The sequence below is a fragment of the Macrobrachium nipponense genome, chromosome 9 (genome assembly GCF_015104395.2).
Source record: "Macrobrachium nipponense isolate FS-2020 chromosome 9, ASM1510439v2, whole genome shotgun sequence".
NCBI classification, from domain to species: Eukaryota; Metazoa; Arthropoda; class Malacostraca; order Decapoda; family Palaemonidae; genus Macrobrachium; species Macrobrachium nipponense.
In genome coordinates, this window is record NC_061110.1 from 30,442,201 (window position 1) to 30,458,141 (window position 15,941).

The window sequence follows — 15,941 nt, forward strand, 5'->3', positions numbered from 1 at the left end:
GTTTATTAAATAGGAGAAAATACTGCAAGATCATTAATCAAGGTAAACAGCGCTAACTTTAATGAACCGAGCATTCAATTTAGATCCCATTTTAATTATATTTCACACACAAAATTAATTCAGCCTCTGAATAGAGCTCCCGGATAATTGTCACGTAAAGTAAAAAACCAGGTCATAATCAAACCTGCTAAATGAATGACTGGCAAGAATCCGTGACTTTAATATGGGTTTGTAGTATATTGAATTTTAATGTTTTTGTATGATTCGAAATAATCTTAAACAGTTAACTTATATTGAGTATATGAAAAGTTATTAAAGATCCATTTTAACCATGCACCAATGAGCTAAAATTTTTGTTACACGTTCAAAATAGTTAAATCTAATTAATGAAAGTATTTACGTTAAATATTAGTTCTTCATTGCAGCGCAGCACCACAAGTTACGTTATTTTTTTTATATTGAATTTTTCCTTTTATTTTGTTAAAATTTGGTGGCCTTATATTATAGATTAAAATTATGTGAAAACCTTAAAACTAAATTAACCTTTTACCCTCGACAAATACTTTAATTCATTTTCATATTTTGTTCGGTAAATGACATAAAAGTTCGTCATAATACACAAAGCTAAGAAAGTCATATAAAGCCGAACGAAAGAGTTAGCGAAAGAGCATCAGCATATCCCTCAAGTTTCCACGTCGTTGTCTTTAGGGAGTATTGTTACAAGAGAGGTGACTCCATGGTCCTTGCTGGTGACGTCACCTGCAATGGGTTTTTCGCCAAGCAGTTTCACTCTGTTATCACTTCCGAAGTTCCGAAACGCAGAAGCACTCAGAAGCTGTTTAGTGTCACGGTCACCGCGTGCTATGAAGAGGGATTTTGTGTTGGTGACGATTATCTCCTATACGGGACGGAAATATTTTAATAATTTTATTCGTTTTTGAAGAGTTTCGATACTGTCAGTAGTAGTTAATTTCCCGTATTCTTAGTAATTCATAGTTTCCTAACTTGTAAAGCGCATATTTTCCTCTTGGTCTAAGCTTAAGTTCTCTTTTAAGTTTTAAAAGTTAATATTTGAAAAAAAATTCTTTTTGAACATTCTGCTGTACAGACTATAAGATGTGGATATTGTAAAATTGCCGTTAGTCGTGGTTAACATTGAATCCTTTGTGACCGTTTCTTCCAACTAGGCAATAAAACTAGTAGGGCCTGGGTCATATGTCCGTACTAAATTCTTAATAATTTTCAGGATCAGGAGAGCACTGGCGGTCCATAAAGGTTAGTATTCAATCCGAAATGTTTTGAGATTATTTCTCCTGAAAGGCCTTCCTTTTTTAAAGTTCAAAATGTACCTTGAATATTGTATAGGTATGGCTGCTAAATTTTAAAAGTAAATCCATATACTGCTATAATGTGAAATCTGCTTCCAGATTTTAGTCATATCTTAACCACATTGTGAAGCCAACTACGCGTTTGAGACGTAATTGAAGTAAAAATCTTAAGTCAGGACATCATGTCCCAAGCTACACAAGTTCTAATCTTCCCGGTTTGGTTTTCAAAATTAGGTGAAGTATAGTTTTGTCTAACTGAACCAACTTATTTTTATTTTTATTTTTTTTATACCTCCACCCCTACAGGGGCGGTGCCCCTGTTGGGGTGGAGGCCCCTCCTATGCCCTGTTCCATAGGTCTTATGACCTATGGGGTGGTGCATAGGAGTTTTTTTTTAGGTGGTAAGGTTATCTATAACCATTTTTAATAATTTTTACTAAGATTTCCCGTATTTAGAAATTAATACGTGATTATATCCATTGCTAAATTTATATTTTTTTATGTAGGGCTTATTAACGTAACTTTTAAGTTTCAGTCTGGAATTAATATTTTACAGAAGTAATTAGGTTATTATTTCAGCTTTGTTTTTAAGATATTTAATTGACAATTTTTGTTAAATTGCAACTTTCAGCAGTAATTTAGTTTTACTCTAGCATTGTACATCTCGGCTTGGAGGATGTTAACTTAGATTTTCAGATGAAAAATAAAAATATTGGTTAAGCGTTCTTCTAAACATTAAGACTATAATTATTTTGCTCTTTAAGAAAAACCTTGTAACGTTTAAATTTAATGTTCATAGTTCATATCAACTGAAGTCAGTTTTCAATTTAAAGCTGAGAATAAGTGATTTTCATGCCAATTATACAATTAACAGGCCTACTTTTTATCGAATGCAATACTTTGTAAGCTATGGCTTTTATACAGGCAATAAAACCTGTAATTTATTCCAGTAATGTTGGTTACTGATTTAATGTCCACGAAACTGCTGTCATTATGCCCTTCCTTTACAACCCTGGCTAGTTGACCTTTTGGTAATTTAGCCCGGCAGCAGTTTTCTTGACCATTTTATACGGAGTTTCCTTTGGTCACGTGTTAGCACTTTGGTACCTCTAGTACAAAGGTTTACTAGCATTTTTATTTATTTTGCTGCTCGGCTCCGAGGGTTTTACAAGTGACTGGTTTGTATAAGAGAAATCCATTTTTTGTATGGAAGTCTCTATTTGATTAAGTTATATACTTTATTTTACTTTTTCTAAAGAATATTAGATTTAATTTTTTATTTTATTTACAATAGTTGCTGCCGTTGTTTTTTTCGCTTTGCAGGATCAGTTTACTGGATGTTACTGAAGACAATGTAAACTATACTTCTGTTATTCAAGACCTATTTAGTTGACACTCCAGTTTTTAAGCGAGGTGAGAATGCAGTCTGGCGTTACTGATATACTTCATTTTATACTATAAGTTGTCTTTTGCCTTGATGGTTTATAGGTGTAAGAAAGAGTGATACTTCAATAAATAGCATAAATTGTATTGTAAACCTGAAAATTCTTACCAATAATGGCAGTTGCAAGCCGAATTTTCTCTGCATAAATTACGAATTAAATAATTTTTTTTTAAAAAAGCTGTTTACTTTTAGAATACCAAGACTGGTAAATTATTTTGACATATGACCTAAGAGTCAAATCATATGACCTAAGAGTCAAGTCCTATGACCTATCACTTCTTAATATTGAAGGCAAATGTAATGGGTTTGATACTCTCGGTACCTGAAACTGATTTTCAGAAAAATATATAAACTAATATCTAGATGATGAAGGCTATAATTTACTGTTCTTCTCTCGAAGGAATCCAGGAATTAACGAAACATATGCTAACTTGAAGCTTATACCATAATTTAATCTAAAGTTGCAGTTTACAGCCTTTTGTTGAATTATAACTAAAAACAAATTTTTCCAGAAAAGCAGATACTTTATCTTCAGTACCACATTGGCTCATAATTAATTATTGCATTGCTATAGAGTTAATAGTATTATTAAAAACTGAATATTTTAACTTCAGGAATTTTCAGAAGAGGCAGCAAATATATTTAGTAAAAAAAAAAAAAACCTGGAAAAATTTCTTTCAATTTAGCTAGGAATAATACTTTGTCACTAATTACTTTTTAAACATTAGAGACTGTCTGACACAACATTCCACTGGAATAATACATACGAGCAACTGTAAAGAGAAATAAGGTCCCCCTTTCTTCCCCCTTAGAGATTAAGCCATTAGTGCACCTCACGCTGTGCACTGTAGGTGTTACTAAAAGGTTCATTGCAACCTATCTGCAATCCTTTAAATGACTTTTTCTATACCAGTTCATTCTCTCCTTCCATCTGACTTTCCACCCTCTCCTAACAATTTTTCATAGGGCAACTGCCAGATTTTCCTGCCGTTATTTCTTTTAAAACCTCCTTGACTGCTTTCCTTTTTAGGTCTTTGGTCTAAATCTTATATTCCTATCTTCTTCCGGGACCTCTTGTTCAATCCGTATTCGCTACTCTTAGTTGAACTCTCTTGGGTGATGTAATTTTTGGTGACTGAGGGTAAAAGTATTCTGATGTAAAAAAAGTTTTTTGTCATGCTATATTACGATGAATGAATTTGATATGGGTAAAAAATTTAATGCATTTTTCTCAACTTTTATGTCAGTAACAAATAACTGTGTTCAGAGCCTGGAAAATTGAGAAATATTTGAATATAAAAAAAGTGGAAAATCAATCCTGTCACTAAAATGGTTACACAAATCATCAGCAGAAAGGAACTGAACAGGCTTGTTAGCTAGGGAAGTATGAAGCCCTCATATCGGAATAATTTAACCTATTCAGGCATACCATCTCAGGTGACTTAGTATTGACATCCAGAACATCATTCTAAGAAAATGCATTCCATACAGCAAAGACAACTGATTATTGTTATCAGTTAATGATGGTTTAACCATAAAAAAATCTCTGTTGTCGTAGTCTTAGTCCAGATAAAGCCTAGGCTATTTGAAGGTCATAATTTAAGAAAGGAATTATATGAACGGAGAGTACTAATCTAAACGAACCTTATTTTGAGTGCCACGCTCTGTATTCATGGAGAACTTAACTCGTCCGGGAACCCAAAACTAACGTATCCTTTGATGTTATAGCTCTGAGAATTGGCTTTCCTTGGTGTCATATAAGCCTAAATGAGTGACTGACACCAATCATCTTGACCTGTTATTCGATACAGCAGCACAAGAGATTGTGATAAAAAGCGCTGAGGACTATGACACACTGAAGTGGTTGAAGAACCATTGCTCAATGTAAATCTGCCTTCAGGCTCTGGCGAAGGGGAGTAAAGGCCTGTCCACACGATCGGGCCTGATCGGCGGACTTCCCCTCTAATGGGGGCACTTGACGGGCAAACCGTCAAATTGCCCGATGGGTCTTGTAGCAAAATCACCATGGTGGTGCCCGATTGCTTTAACTTCGACCCTGGCAGACGTACGTTAACCATATACATTTCTTGTACTGAGCCATTCTTTGCACCATATTCTCTTCTTTTTCATCACACAATGCTATTATCATGCTACACTACCTCCTCCTTTGCAGTAGGCACCATGTTTATCGCACCGCACTGAACACACTACTGGCATCGTCGTGTACGCCAACCTCTCCATTGCCTCACCCGTGTGGACAACATTCACAGGTAAGCTCGCCAGAATTTGCCCGTCAACCCCGGAGCACGCCGATCAGGCCCGCTCGTGTGGACAGGCCTTAACACATTACGGTTTTTTAAAATTAAGTTGAACTAAGATTTTTACGGATGCATAATTTTACCTGAGAAATGTCTCCATCAGGAAGAAATATAGTGTGGATGCGTTAAAAATGTTGCTACATATGTAGTCAGATAACTAGATTACTGTAACAGTCTGTGATCTATTCACTTATCTATGAAAGCAGGTGCAGGGTTCAATTAAAACTGTGAAACTTACAATGTATAAGTCGTCTTTGGCCGCTCATAAAAAAAATTAATTTTACATTCAATACGGTGAGTATGGGGCAGGAATGTTAGATATGTAAATGCAATACCGAAAGCATATACAGGTAGGAGGAATGGGAAATGTAGGTTAATAGGCCAAGAATCGCCAAGGGTACTGGAAAATAACTAAATACCCAGCACCAAACTATTCAACGAGTTTTCGAAAAAAAAAAAAAAAAAAAAAAAAACAAAAAGACGCTTAAGAAGAAACTGAAGATATTTATTGCAAAACGGCAACACATACACATACGCATGTATAATAAATGTATATGAGATACACAAGTATGGACGTATGTATTCTTGTCGGTTTTACTATGCCAATTTTTGCTGAATAACTGCTATTTGTGTAATGACATATTTTAAAAGATTCCATGAAATGGTTATTTGTTAGTTTGGAAACCCTGTGAGACACTGGCGGGTTTACACGGCCGAGCCCGGTTGTCGAACCTACTTGTAGAACGGCTCGAAGTGCTTTCAGACAGTACATCGAACCTCAGTGTGCCTCGTGCTAAAACAACGTCAACATGTCTCTCGACCAGGACGATTTGATAGCCATTGCTTTAGCAGTGGCACTAAGAAGGAAAAAAAAAGATCAAAGTGGAAGAAGGATTGGCTTCTAAAAAGAGAGAAATTTTCACACACCAACTTGCTTGTTGCTTTAAAATTAGAGCCAGATGACTGGCGCAATTATTTGCGTATGGATGAAGCCACGTACATTGATCTACTGAATCGTGTCAACCCTTTCATTACTTATGGCCTTCCTCATAGTTGTATCTTCATAACTCCACATGAAAGACTGAGTGTCACTGTACGCTATTTAGCAACAGGAAGGTCACTTAATGATCTAAAATATTCTGCCATCATTTCCACCAGCTCTTTGTCATCTATCATACCAGACACATATGCTGCTATCTACAAGGTCCTTCACAAAGACTATCTAAAGGTAAGGAATAATTTGTAGAGTTGTATATTTGTAAATGTTTATTGATAACATATGACACCTGAAATGCAGTAACATATATTATAGTAAGCTTGGTAAAAATGAGAAAAATAAAACATATACCAAGTAAACGTAGGGCATATGCTATATCCTAAGGTTGAAAATTTGAAAAAGTACTGCGACATCCCGGAGTCATTTGTATTAATACTGCTGTTACTGCAGTAACTTACACTGAGTTATTTGAAGGCATTGGTTAATGGTACCGGCTCTTGGCGTGTTGTAACTACTCAAGATGAAAAATTTAAATTCCCAAATCTCTGCCTCAAAAAGTACATCATTTATGATTTTTCTAGTTATTATTGAAGTTCGCTGGTCCATTGCAAGTATCCTACGTGTGACGTATTTCCCGAAGTTATCCATACCAGACATATCTGTATTTACAGATTCATCAAGTTTTCTTGCAACTGTATCCAATATTTGATCAGATTTAGAGAGAGTTTGCGAGGACGTTCCTGTTGGCTCGTGCTGGGTTTAGCATTTTCCGTTTCATCCCCTCCTTCAATCTGAAAGTAAAGATACATAAAATGAAAGTAATTGTATGTATGTGTGTGTATGTATGTATGTATGTGTGTATATACACATACATACACACACACACACACACACACATATATATATATATATATATTTAATTCATTTTCTTTTATTTCAGTTTCCTACCTCAGTGGCTGAGTGGCAAATTATTGCACGAGAGTTTGAGTCAAGATGGAACTCGGGGCTGTCGATGGAAAACATGTACGCATCACGCCGCCACCAGATTGTGGATCATATTTTTGGAACTACAAAGGCTACAACAGCCTTGTTTTATTGGGAGTGGTTAATGCAAACTATGAAATTCACCATGGCTGACATAGGGGCGAACGGACGTGTATCAGATGGAGGGGTTATTGAAAACACAGTTTGGAAAAAGTCTTTCAAATGGGAGACTTAATATTCCAGACGACGCTACCCCTGTTAATTCTAATTGTATGTTGCCTTACGTTTTTGAAGGAGATGAGGCATTTGCGCTGAGACCTAATTTTATGAAACCTTATCCTCAAAAGGATTTGAATGCAGAGAATAGGATTTTTAACTACAGACTGTCAAGAGCAAAGAGAGGGTTGGAAAATTGAAAATTTGTTTTTGGGTATAATGGCTTCAAGATTTAGTTTTTTCTATACATCAATACATCTGAAATTATCCAGTATTGAAAAGGTTGTTATGGCCTGTGTTGTCCTTCACAATTATTTAAGAATGACTTGCCCTTCAGAATATTCTCCCGCAGAATGCTTCCTAGGGATGATATTTCAAACAGACAGTGGATCCTAATTCTGTTGCAAGTTTAGCGCACGGTCAAGGAATGCGAAACTATTCCAAAATTGCTAAAGACGTACGTGTGAAATTTAAAGATTTCTTTAATAATGAGGGTGCAGTACCATGGCAAAGAGACTTCGTGTAAACCAAATAATAAAGTGTAGGTGTAGGCTACCATTTTGTGGAATGAAATTATACAAACATTAAAATAAAGGTACTGTATTACTTTAAGATAATGTATTTGTAACTGAATTACATGGACCTACTTTGTTAAAAAAAATATAAAGTATATGAGTTCTTTGTCACTTACCTCATCATTCATGTTGTCAAGATCCCCCAGATTAGAGCAGCTCTCTCGTGGGACATCCTGATCTAATACAAAACATCATCATCATCATGTTTGTCAAGATCCCCCAGATTAGAGCAGCTCTCTCGTGGGACATCCTGATCTAATACAAACATCATCATCTCATAAAACCAAAGTGATGTCGCATATATATCATCTGCTGAGGTCCCAGACGTCTTCGAGCTTTCTATTTTCTTGTGCTCTCTCCTAAAACTTGCTCGTAAGGAGTTTATTTTCTTCGTCACGGCGTCTCGTGTGCAGTCAGTCTCGAGTTCTTTCAATATTTCATGTAGAGCTGCTATTCCTTTGTTTCTGGCTACTTTATTGGAATAGTCTTTTGATTTAACTTTCCATAAAGCTGGATGAGGCCGATATGCATGTATGAAATCAAGTACGACTTCCTTCTCATTCTTGCTTTCAATAATGGCAGCCATTATTCATTTCTTTGATGATGTTTCCTCTAGCAGGTTTGAATAACAACTGAGGTTCGATGCTCGACACACGTTCACACCGTTCGTCAAACACTGTAGCTCCGCCCACAAAAGTCAAGATGAGCCTGACTTTCATCGAGCCGTTCGACGAGCGCGCTCGACAACCAAATAGCTTACACGATCGAACATCAATTCCAACACAGGGTTGTCGAACCAGGCTCGACGAGCTGTTCGCCCGTGTAAACCCCGCTTAATTACACATTTGAAGTTATTAATTAATATGCTTTGCGAACGTTATCGACGAATATTGCTTATGCCTTGATTAGTATTTTATTGTTGAATTCAGCCTACGTCATCTGAACATTATTTAAAGACTTGACAAATCAAACCTTTAGGTCATTAATCGATGGCATTCCATCATTATTTACGAGCAACATTGTCTGACCCTTGGAAACTTCATCAGACACGTCGTTATTCATGATCACCATAATCCATCGACTGATGAAAGCATCTCAAAATAGAAAGAAAAAAAAGTCTGCCTTCCTTCTTCGGATGAATCTAGTTTGCTGTCATCTCTTTTACCTTGATTGCCAATTTACTTCGCGATCCTTATTACAGCACTTTTACTCCTCAGGCAAAGTCATATTGTACTGGAAACTGCTTTGTGGATGTTTTCGCTTATTTTGGATATTGCCACCTGTGCTGGATGAATTTTCGATTGGAGCTTGGTGGTTTGGAGGATGGTCTAAGTGAAGTCGTAGCGAGACTCAGTCTCTGCAAAGGTTAGATTTCATTACTGCTACGTTTAATATTTTATGAACTTTGAAGTATTTCATGACTTCAGCTAATAGATTTTTTCTCCTAATTGTAGTAATTCATGGGTCTGGTAGCTTAATGTAGCAGATTATTGTAATTCGCTTGTTTTCGTTGTTCTCTTGAACTAAGCCTTATAAATTATACATTAATTTTGAAATTGTAGCTGTCTTTATGACTGATATTTTATGTGACATATTTTTCCTTAATAATTTAATGTACAGACGATTTTAACAGATGTGACTGCCATAAACTTAATGTTATTTGGGGACGACAATGATTAGTTGCCTGTGATATTTTTATTTTAGTATTTAATCAGTATTCTCTAAAGCTTTAGTTGTCCTGTGGCATTACTCCTTGTTCGCCCATTTTTCACTCCCAGGTCATAAAACTCTGGTAAGCCATCGGTTATTTCTGTCTGTACTAAATACTTAATATTTTTCAGGATCATGAGATCTCTAATGGTTCATAAAGGTTAGTAGTATTCAAAGTGTAATGTATTTGGAAATTAGAATGTGCCTTTCAATATCTAAAGTGACTTTCGTGTAAAGTCGTCTTTTTTTTTTTTATTGAAACGTTGTATCTATTTTGAATCTTGTAGATGTGCGTCTGGTTATGGACTTTAATTTACTAAAGCAAATCCATTAACCGATGTAATGAAAATTTAAAACCTCCTACGATTTTCGTGAAATCCAAACCACGCCTGTGAGAAGTGAGTGAAGTCTTAAGCCAGGATAACCTACCTATAGCCATATATAAATAGACCTATTGTCTTCCCTGGTTTTCCTTAATGAAAACCAGGTGAGGTATAATGCTGGTGCCCCGCCCATATTCCGTTCCATAGGTCTTATGAAATAGGGGCAGGTGCTTGAGGGTCAGTTAACCAAGCATCCAATTAATTTTTTCTTTCAGGTCTTAAATGCACCAGTCTATTTTTAGCAGTTAGCGTACCTTGACTAAGATTCTCTGTTTTTGTTTTTATTAAACACCATGACTGTTTAGTTTTTAGTTTTACAGTTAAATATTGGTAATAAGAAACTTTTAAATGTTTCCAGATACACAGTTCAATGTAATTCTTTTGTTCATTAGACAGAATTTAATTTTGATATTTGGATGCTTTTGAAACAGAAGATTCCATTTGTTTATTGTACAAATTAATGTAAGTTATTTGTCAATTGAAAGTTGATACCTTTGTGATATTCATGTCAATAATGCAGTGGGCAGGTCTAAGTTTTCGCTCAATACTCAACCCCGGAAACAACCGTCCGTCCTTCCCCAACCGTTCGGTGATTCGAGTCTGCCGGGTGACGGACGGCTCATCGCTTATAAATTCCCCTCCCGGGCTTTATTTCGAGGCTGGGTAGAGTTGATATTAAGCGGCATTTGTAGGTTAAGGCCTGCGAACATAAAAAGTAACCTTGCTTTGGCCTACAGTTGGTAACCAGTCTCAAGTTGAAAGAGTTGGCAAGCATTTCAGGTGGATGACTGTCTTGAAAATTGCTATCAGGAAGTATTACTCAAGGAATAACTGGGAATGTTGGCTAAAGGAAATTTTAAGATGGGAAATATTCCATCCATAATAAAAGAGGATAATTTGAATTGGGTATTACATAATGAAACAGGGTAATGCTTATAATAAAAATATTTTCAAAGCACTTAAAAGCAAAACAAAAATGATAACAGAATATGACTGGGAAATAAGAAAAGTGGAATATTTGTTGAATTAGTAAAATAAAATCAGTGTTTAGGAATAAATGTTTCAAATGTTTAAAGAGCTTTCCTTCACAGTTGACTATTAATTCTGTACCTACCACATAATTAAGAACTCTGCACTTTTACATACAAAGCAATTATTTAGTGAGACTACTGGATTTAGGACGTAGGTAGTAGTTCGTCAGAATATCGGCTGTAATGCTGTTCATAATGCTAAGAATTAATGAATTAATTTCTTCATTATAACGAGGATGCAAATGGGAATGATACAGTCTTGTATTGAAAATGTTGACAGCAAAAGCTGGAAAAAATATATTGCAAAAAGATATTGCACACAAACATCAGTGGATATCATCTGAGACAAAAATACATCTTACCACAATTTTCGTTCATTTTTCTTTTTCATATTTCTAATTCCACCCTTATTCATAGTGTGCCCATTCCCCATTTGTAGATCTCTTCACGACACCTAAAATGTAAAAGTCCCCAAGACTTTCTACAGTCAATGGGAGGTCAGGTCTTCACACTCCTTTGCTTAATTCCAAACCCAATCCTAAACTCATTAGCTTGTTGAAGAAAAAGATCTAGTTCATTGTCGTAAGTGCACGTCCTTGTGGTTTGGAGAGATGTTCTTAAGACTATTAGTGACCTCGAAGGAGGCCATCATCTCCCATGGTATGTCTTACAGGTGTGGAACCATGCAAGTGCGAGGTTTGCCAGAGGAACCGCACAAATTCTACTTTCCATTATGGGTTAGGAACCCGGTACTGCTCAAGCCTATAGCAGCTTCACTAGGCTTATCGCTGAGATCTGTTCTCAAGGAACTCGTTTCCCCAGTGACTATGGATGACCAAACATACTTTATGAAAGTCATTGCTGAATCTCTTCGTGCTTGCTGTAGATCTCAAAATCAACATGAAGACAAGGAATAATTAGAATTCAGAATATTCAGTTTGTACATCTTATTTTCCCAAATTTGTTTCTGTAGTTTCATCACTTATTATTTCTATCCTTTATAGGACAATTATTGTTTACTCCTTATAACTTTGGAAAAGCCACAGACAAACGTGGTAAACATTTATTTAAATGCTATGAAAGTGCTTTGGGTTCAAGTAATTAGCCCTCTACATTCCCCACAATTACCCCAGCAACGACATCACCATCAAACCTTTGAGAAAAAGGCATGATTGACCTCCAACTTACTCGCTGCGCATGCTAAAATCTATTGTGAATTATAGCGTTGTTTCACCAAAGAAAAAAAATACGCTATACTTTATTAGAATTAATTTTTCTGTACTGTAGAACATGCACATTATTATTATTATTTTTTTTATTTTCTTTCTATTTAGTACATCATAAATATCCTATCCTAAAATTCCTGTATCGCCAACTCAACGCGAAACAGATGAAGAAGGGTAAGTGTAAAAACTTCCGAATTATATCTTGAAATGGATCGTCTGTTGGAAAAGTAATGCTTGCTAGGAAGCAGTTTATTTCTTCTATTTCGTCTTCACTTCCTGCAAATAAGAAGGGTAAAATAAATAGGAAACAGAACTGAAAGTAAATACGATTCTACACTCGTGCTTGCGTCAGCTTTTGTGGAATTAACTGAACTTATCTCAGTTAAATGGCTCCCCTTTGCACAAAGGCTCAGGTCGCGTTCTCTTATATAATACTGCATTTCCGACCAGATTCTCTCTCTCTCTCTCTCTCTCTCTCTCTCTCTCTCTCTCTCTCTGATATTTCCGTGTTCTTTTCATGAATACAGGATTAAAAAAAAAGTCCCTACGAAATGAGTTATGACACCTCTTAAGTTTGCAACAGAATTACAGTCGGAAGAAATAATATATAATCCTTTATCCTGAGGATAATGATGATGGTAGTCTGCTTAGTGTTCTCAAAGCTGGTTCTTGCGATGGCAAAGAAGGTTATTGCTCGTCACGTCGACGCTTCACGTCTTTCTTTGCAAATATCGCAAGTAAAGCTTGTGTTTCCTGTGTGTTTTACCAAGTACTTTTTGGTAATTTTTTCAATCTTTAGACGTTACTCTCATAAGTGAAGGTCTCTCGTCTCCAAATGATTTTTACGGAAAAAAGTGAATGAGATTAAGATTCTGGAAGACTGAGATTCTGGGAGACTAAGATTCTAGGAGACTCAGATTCTGGGAGGCTGAGATTCTGGGCGACTGAGAATCTACCCAGAGAAGTGGAATTTTCCAAATTGCGGATTGAGAAGATGGAATGCAGTTAATTAACCCGCTTTTGATCATTTTTGCTTTTTTTCTATTTTTTTTTTTATGCCTTCGATCGTGTTTTTGAAACATTATGCGTATACAACAAAAGCAAAGACAAAAACAACAATAACGGCCAAATTACATGTAAAAGTATGTTAACATCTGCACAAGGCAGACTAGAGCACCAAAATCATTTAGCCTCCTGATAGTTAAACCTTTGTTCCGGAATATGCCTCAGCATACTCCAGCAGAAACCCCTTCTATTAGGCGTTTCGGAATCACTTTCAAGTGTGACTGCTGGGTTTTCGTCAATCCATAAGGCCTGTCCACACGATCGGGCCTGATCGGCGGACTTCCCCTCTAACGGGCACACTTGACAGGCAAACCGTCAAATTGCCCGATGGGTCTTGTAGCAAAATCACCATGGTGGTGCCCGATGGCTTGAGCTGCGACCCTGGCAGACGTACTTTAACCATATACATTTATTTTACTGAGCCATTCCTTGCACCATATTCTCTTCTTTTTCATCACACACAAAGCAATTATCATGCTACACAATATCTTTTTTTGCGGTAGGCACCATGTTTATCGTACCGCACTGAACACACTACTGGCATCGTCGGGCACGCCCACCTCTCCGTCGCCTCACCCGTGTGGACAACATTCACGTGTAAGCCCGCCAGAATTTGCCCGTCAACCCCGGAGCACGCCGATCATGCCCGCTCGTGTGGACAGGCCTTAACATTTCTTGTCGATCTTGATGATGTACCCGATTTTCCATCAAAGCTGGATGAGAGTTCATATCGATTTCCATCTCGTATGGGGTTGGTGCAGTCAGTGCACCATACACGGTACAAGTAGGCAGTACTAAAGGTTCTTTGCACCTGCCTTCGGCCCCTAGCTGCAACCCCTTTTATTCCTTTTACCGTACCTCCACTCATGTTCTCTTTTTACATCTTGTTATCCACCCTCTCTTAACAAGTGATTCATTGTGCAACTTTGAGGTTTTCTTCCAGATAAACCTTTTAAACCTCTTTACTGTCCATTTCCGTTTCAGCGCTGAATGACTTCATAGGTCCAGTCCTTGGTCTTTGGCCTAAATCTTATATTTCAGTTTCAATCTCAATATCGATTTCTAGTGATAAACTCTCGACATAAGTCACAAGATCCTTCCTTCTCAAAGGATGTTTTCAGAAGTTTTCATTAAGTTTTCAAGGGCTCACGCTGCTCTGCCCACGTAGTGGGATAGTGCGGTCAATGCTCCTCGCGCAGTGCGCTGTAGGCGTTGCTTAAGATTCTTTGCTGCGTCCCTTCCCCCACAAATTGCAACCCCTATCATTCCTTTTGCTGTGCCTCGATTCATATTCTCTTTCTTCCATCTCACTTTCCACCCTCTCCTAACAACTGCTATCCTCTTGTTATACATTTAAAGCCTTATTACTCTATTTCCTTTGCAGCGCTGAATGACCTCATAAATCCCAGCGCTTGGACTTTGGCCTAAAATTCTCATTTCATTCACGACTGCTTTGTATTTCCACTTTGACTACAAGTCTACCCTTCGTATAACTGTAAACCAAGTGTTGCCACTTTTCTCATTCGGGGAGCCAACTTAATTCACGTTTATTTCTTCTGAAAGGCGGCAAACAAAAGTCTTTTAAAAGGCCTGAATAAATGACGCTATCGACATTCCAAAACTCTTAAAAGCCTCTTGATATCTTGCAGCTAAATGGCAAATTAACATTACTGGAGTACATTCTATATATATGGCTAATTCAAGCTCCTGATTTGTTAATATCAACGATCATAGTACTCGAAATGCTGATGATAATACTTTTATCCGGGAAGATATGTAAATTCATTAAATAAGCTCTAGGTGTAAAGAAACGGCAGCTTTATTGGGCGCTCCTTATCAAGTCTAGCGAAGAATTTTATTCTATTTCTGTCTGAGTAACGTTTCCTCCTCTTCTTGTATAAATCAAAGTTATAATCTCTTTATTTGGTTGTTTGATGTAGCAGCGAAGGATCCCCTTCCTCTACGTTAACTTTCTGGTAATTCAACTTTTCAATATTTTCTCGCTTTCATGTTTTAAACAGAAGATATTTCTTAGAATTCGGTAGCTTTGGAATATTTAACTTTAAGTTTCCTTTTTAACTTAAAGTTTCCTTTCTAACAATAAGTTTCATTTTTAACTTAAAAGTTTTCTTTTTAACTTAAAAGTTTTCTTTTTAACTTAAAGTTTCCTTTTTAACTGTCACACAGAACGACTCAACTTTTCAGTAAAAAAAGGGATGAAGAAAAAAAAAAAATACTCCAGAAAACCAACTCGTTCGTAAGATTAAGACTTTCCGAAAGGACTTGCCCTTACCATCTCGTGATGGCTGAAACTTTCCCGGTTTAGGTGCAGAATATTGCAAAGACTTCACGTTACCCTCTGCTCTGTGCAGTCAGGAATTGTGCCTCGGTGTTGTCGTTCCAGTAACTGTGGTATTAAGGATAATAATGTTAGGGTATGGCATTCAGGAGGGAAACAGATTTATTTGCCTTTCAGGATCTATTCAAGTAAGAGGTTGCAAGTTCTTGATGAATAAAGTTGTAAAAGTAATGCTTGTATGTGAACACACCATTTATATTATACACACACACACACACATATATATATATATATATATATATATATATATATATATATATATATATATATATATATAAGTGTGTGTGTGTATATATATATATATA

General features: G+C 36.5%; 1 long non-coding RNA gene across 1 annotated transcript; it reads left to right on the top strand.

Moving 5' to 3' along the window:
• The first annotated feature begins 815 nt into the window (after nt 1–815).
• Nucleotides 816–7,463, top strand: LOC135218432 (uncharacterized). The gene is made up of 4 exons (XR_010315323.1): nt 816–955; nt 1,247–1,275; nt 2,652–2,741; nt 7,028–7,463. It is a non-coding gene; the product is annotated as an uncharacterized LOC135218432 (long non-coding RNA).
• The last annotated feature ends 8,478 nt before the right edge of the window (nt 7,464–15,941 follow it).